The sequence below is a fragment of the Panulirus ornatus genome, chromosome 66, assembly GCF_036320965.1.
Source record: "Panulirus ornatus isolate Po-2019 chromosome 66, ASM3632096v1, whole genome shotgun sequence".
NCBI lineage: Eukaryota > Metazoa > Arthropoda > Malacostraca > Decapoda > Palinuridae > Panulirus > Panulirus ornatus.
This window is the reverse complement of record NC_092289.1, coordinates 9902343-9908568: the sequence shown is the minus strand read 5'-3', so window position 1 is coordinate 9908568 and position 6226 is coordinate 9902343. Positions and strand designations below refer to the sequence as shown.

Below are 6226 nucleotides of genomic sequence, written 5' to 3'. Positions count from 1 at the left end.
AATTTACTGATAGTCTCTCACCCCAACTCTCATATATATATATATATATATATATATATATATATATATATATATATATATATATATATATATATTATTTTTTTTTTATTATACTTTGTCGCTGTCTCCCGCGTTTGCGAGGTAGCGCAAGGAAACAGATGAAAGAAACAGACGGCGCGTGTGTGGCCGTTTATGTATATACATGTGTATGTGGGTGGGTTGATGAGACAACTTTGTTTGTGGCATTCAATTGCCTTTGACATCTTAACTAAGACATGGGAAAAAATACAATCACAAATCCCCAGTACACCAGACTGACAAAACTCTCACACACCAAAATTACCCGACAAGTAATAAACAACTCCCCCCCGAGTTGTACTTAAACATCACCACACTCATCAGATGTACACACTACAAACACCAATTGAACATACCTCCACAATCACCAGACATATACACTACAAACCCCTACTGAACATATCTCAAGACCCTTCTTGTCCACGATGCGATCACCATAATGAAGGTCCTGACTGCTTCACTGTCCTACACCCGCCCCACACAGCGGCACACTCGGCATCACCGCACTTTAAGACCTGTGGTCTTGCCCACGGATGCTGCGAGAACCCACAGGAGAAGGAGGTGGCTCCTGGCACGGTAATGATAAGGCAGGTAGGTATATCATATCAGCACTTGTAATATCATTACAATTTAATCTAATACGTTTATCATTTGTACATATCAATATCAACATTATCAATCGTTTTGCATCTTTCTTCCCTTGTTTTCTTTCGATAGTTTTTCTTTCACTTGTTGGTAAATACAGGCAATCTTCCTTCATACATGGAGCCTGAAGATTTGATCCTGCCATGGACCCCAGTAACATTATACGTGTCAGTCCTTAGGTTGCCCATGGAGTATGGAAGGCGAGGCGGGGTTGGAGAAACCCAGATCTCGTGATAAACACCTGGGTATTCCTCTTGTTGACCACAGGTGGACAGGTTGGGTTTACCAGGAGAGGAAGTGAGACGCAACTGGGAAAGCGGCGTCGCAGCCGTCACCTGCTTACATGAGAACAACTGGAAGCTCCCGTAATACTTGTATGTCTCTGTGTGATTACTATGTCTAATTACAATTTATGTGTCACGAAAGAACGGTTTTACGCCCATGTTACCTCGTCTGTTAACAGTGTATGTATGTACTGTATCTTTCTACACGCACAGTGGCCTCCACACACTCTGACCATAAGTCAGCACAGGCCTGCACGTTTTCGGGTCCACAAGGATTTGCATCCTGGGCACGACAATTGGAAGATATACATACATGTATATATATATATATATATATATATATATATATATATATATAAATATATATATATATATATATATATATATGTATATATATCTTTTTTCTTTTATACTCTTCGCCATTTCCCGCGTTAGCGAGGTAGCGTTAACAACAGAGAACTGGGCCTTTGAGGGATTATCCTCACTTGGCCCCTTTCTCTGTTCCTTCTTTTGGAAAAAAAAAAAAAAAAAAAAAAAACGAGAGGGAAGGATTTCCAGCCCCCCGCTCCCTCCCCTTTTATTCGCCTTCTACGACACGCAGGGAATACGTGGGAAGTATTCTTTCTCCCCCATCCCCAGGATAATATATACACATATATACATGTAGTGTGAGTCTGGAGTTTAACATACATTATCAAGTGGTAGAAGTAAGTTGAGGAAGTACGAGATAAACTTGACGAGAAAAGTTCCAAAGTTTCCATGTTGAGGCGACTTGGGTAAGTGATACCCGCATCCAGGCGTGGATGATGATCTTTCACCCAGACTCCTGGTGGGTGAGAGGCCATGAGTGGATGAGGCAGTGTGTGTGTGTGTAGGGGCGTATCCATGATCATGATCCGGACCAATGCACCAGCGCACGTCTACTATACCGGGTCTTCAGTGCAGGGCATTGTGGTAATAATTGTACCACTGGAGAATGACCATCTTCCGTTCCTGTATATGGCGCTTGGTCAACACATAACAAATACCATCTTTTTTTCAGAACACAAGAATTCCAATGACAACTTTTCTGAACCAGCCAACACTGTGGCATCATCTGCATATACAATAACAGCAGCAGTAAAGCTGCCATACTGATTTCGTAACTGTTCCGTATTACGTCACAATCATAGCAAGACACTCTTATGTTGTGACCGACCCATCCGTACTAACCAAGAACACTGTAAAACCGCAAGCAACTACAACACGTTTTCTATCGCAACTAACAGACACGTTCCTACCACAAACCCTACATAAAGTCAACGAGACATTTCGGACATCTTTTGAATTCAGAGTTCCCTGAAAAGACGCCAGCCTCCCTTCTCGAAACAACAGTTTCAATTTAACGACTGAATAGGAATTCCTTGATTACTTACCACCCCCTGTGTGTGTGTGTGTGTGTGTGTGTGTGTGTGTGTGTGTGTGAGAGAAGGATTCCTTCTCTCTCTTACATGTATATATATATATATATATATATATATATATATATATATATATATATATATATATATATATATATATATGATAGAGTTGATAGAGATGCTCTGTGGAAGGTATTAAGAATATATGGTGTGGGAGGCAAGTTGTTAGAAGCAGTGAAAAGTTTTTATCGAGGATGTAAGGCATGTGTACGTGTAGGAAGAGAGGAAAGTGATTGGTTCTCAGTGAATGTAGGTTTGCGGCAGGGGTGTGTGATGTCTCCATGGTTGTTTAATTTTTTATGGATGGGGTTGTAAGGGAGGTAAATGCAAGAGTCCTGGAAAGAGGGGCAAGTATGAAGTCTGTTGGGGATGAGAGAGCTTGGGAAGTGAGTCAGTTGTTGTTCGCTGATGATACAGCGCTGGTGGCTGATTCATGTGAGAAACTGCAGAAGCTGGTGACTGAGTTTGGTAAAGTGTGTGGAAGAAGAAAGTTGAGAGTAAATGTGAATAAGAGCAAGGTTATTAGGTACAGTAGGGGTGAGGGTCAAGTCAATTGGGAGGTGAGTTTGAATGGAGAAAAACTGGAGGAAGTGAAGTGTTTTAGATATCTGGGAGTGGATCTGTCAGCGGATGGAACCATGGAAGCGGAAGTGGATCATAGGGTGGGGGAGGGGGCGAAAATTTTGGGAGCCTTGAAAAATGTGTGGAAGTCGAGAACATTATCTCGGAAAGCAAAAATGGGTATGTTTGAGGGAATAGTGGTTCCAACAATGTTGTATGGTTGCGAGGCGTGGGCTATGGATAGATTTGTGCGTAGGAGGATGGATGTGCTGGAAATGAGATGTTTGAGGACAATGTGTGGTGTGAGGTGGTTTGATCGAGTAAGTAACGTAAGGATAAGAGAGATGTGTGGAAATAAAAAGAGCGTGGTTGAGAGAGCAGAAGAGGGTGTTTTGAAATGGTTTGGGCACATGGAGAGAATGAGTGAGGAGAGATTGACCAAGAGGATATATGTGTCGGAGGTGGAGGGAACGAGGAGAAGAGGGAGACCAAATTGGAGGTGGAAAGATGGAGTGAAAAAGATTTTGTGTGATCGGGGCCTGAACATGCAGGAGGGTGAAAGGAGGGCAAGAAATAGAGTGAATTGGAGTCATGTGGTATACAGGGGTTGACGTGTTGTCAGTGGATTGAAGCAAGGCATGTGAAGCGTCTGGGGTAAACCATGGAAAGCTGTGTAGGTATGTATATTTGCGTGTGTGGACGTGTATATGTACATGTGTATGGGGGGGGGGGGGGGCCATTTCTTTCGTCTGTTTCCTTGCGCTACCTCGCAAACGCGGGAGACAGCGACAAAGTATAAAAAAAAAAAAAAAAAATATATATATATATATATATATATATATATATATATATATATATATATATATATATATATATATATATATATATATATTTTTTTTTTTTTTTTTTTTTTTTTTTTTTTATACTTTGTCGCTGTCTCCCGCGTTTGCGAGGTAGCGCAAGGAAACAGACGAAAGAAATGGCCCAACCCCCCCCCCCCATACACATGAACATACACACGTCCACACACGCAAATATACATACCTACACAGCTTTCCATGGTTTACCCCAGACGCTTCACATGCCTTGCTTCAATCCACTGACAGCACGTCAACCCCTGTATACCACATACTCCAATTCACTCTATTTCTTGCCCTCCTTTCACCCTCCTGCATGTTCAGGCCCCGATCACACAAAATCTTTTTCACTCCATCTTTCCACCTCCAATTTGGTCTCCCTCTTCTCCTCGTTCCCTCCACCTCCGACACATATATCCTCTTGGTCAATCTCTCCTCACTCATTCTCTCCATGTGCCCAAACCATTTCAAAACACCCTCTTCTGCTCTCTCAACCACGCTCTTTTTATTTCCACACATCTCTCTAACCCTTACGTTACTTACTCGATCAAACCACCTCACACCACACATTGTCCTCAAACATCTCATTTCCAGCACATCCATCCTCCTGCGCACATCTCTATCCATAGCCCACGCCTCGCAACCATACAGCATTGTTGGAACCACTATTCCCTCAAACATACCCATTTTTGCTTTCCGAGATAATGTTCTCGACTTCCACACATTTTTCAAGGCTCCCAAAATTTTCGCCCCCTCCCCCACCCTATGATCCACTTCCGCTTCCATGGTTCCATCCGCTGACAGATCCACTCCCAGATATCTAAAACACTTCACTTCCTCCAGTTTTTCTCCATTCAAACTCACCTCCCAATTGACTTGACCCTCACCCCTACTGTACCTAATAACCTTGCTCTTATTCACATTTACTCTCAACTTTCTTCTTCCACACACTTTACCAAACTCAGTCACCAGCTTCTGCAGTTTCTCACATGAATCAGCCACCAGCGCTGTATCATCAGCGAACAACAATTGACTCACTTCCCAAGCTCTCTCATCCCCAACAGACTTCATACTTGCCCCTCTTTCCAGGACTCTTGCATTTACCTCCTTTACAACCCCATCCATAAACAAATTAAACAACCATGGAGACATCACACACCCCTGCCGCAAACCTACATTCACTGAGAACCAATCACTTTCCTCTCTTCCTACACGTACACATGCCTTACATCCTCGATAAAAACTTTTCACTGCTTCTAACAACTTGCCTCCCACACCATATATTCTTAATACCTTCCACAGAGCATCTCTATCAACTCTATCATATGCCTTCTCCAGATCCATAAATGCTACATACAAATCCATTTGCTTTTCTAAGTATTTCTCACATACATTCTTCAAAGCAAACACCTGATCCACACATCCTCTACCACTTCTGAAACCGCACTGCTCTTCCCCAATCTGATGCTCTGTACATGCCTTCACCCTCTCAATCAATACCCTCCCATATAATTTACCAGGAATACTCAACAAACTTATACCTCTGTAATTTGAGCACTCACTCTTATCCCCTTTGCCTTTGTACAATGGCACTATGCACGCATTCCGCCAATCCTCAGGCACCTCACCATGAGTCATACATACATTAAATAACCTTACCAACCAGTCAACAATACAGTCACCCCCTTTCTTAATAAATTCCACTGCAATACCATCCAAACCTGCTGCCTTGCCGGCTTTCATCTTCCGCAAAGCTTTTACTACCTCTTCTCTGTTTACCAAATCATTTTCCCTAACCCTCTCACTTTGCACACCACCTCGACCAAAACATCCTATATCTGCCACTCTGTCATCAGACACATTCAACAAACCTTCAAAATACTCATTCCATCTCCTTCTCACATCACCGCTACTTGTTATCACCTCCCCATTTACGCCCTTCACTGAAGTTCCCATTTGCTCCCTTGTCTTACGCACCCTATTTACCTCCTTCCAGAACATCTTTTTATTCTCCCTAAAATTTACTGATAGTCTCTCACCCCAACTCTCATTTGCCCTTTTTTTCACCTCTTGCACCTTTCTCTTGACCTCCTGTCTCTTTCTTTTATACTTCTCCCACTCAATTGCATTTTTTCCCTGCAAAAATCGTCCAAATGCCTCTCTCTTCTCTTTCACTAATACTCTTACTTCTTCATCCCACCACTCACTACCCTTTCTAAACAGCCCACCTCCCACTCTTCTCATGCCACAAGCATCTTTTGCGCAATCCATCACTGATTCCCTAAATACATCCCATTCCTCCCCGACTCCCCTTACTTCCATTGTTCTCACATTTTTCCAT

General features: G+C 42.5%; 1 long non-coding RNA gene across 1 annotated transcript; it reads left to right on the top strand.

Moving 5' to 3' along the window:
• Nucleotides 1-231: 231 nt before the first annotated feature.
• Nucleotides 232-1151, top strand: LOC139746900 (uncharacterized). Its single transcript, XR_011712252.1, has 2 exons — nucleotides 232-669; nucleotides 896-1151. It is a non-coding gene; the product is annotated as an uncharacterized lncRNA (long non-coding RNA).
• Nucleotides 1152-6226: the final 5075 nt, after the last annotated feature.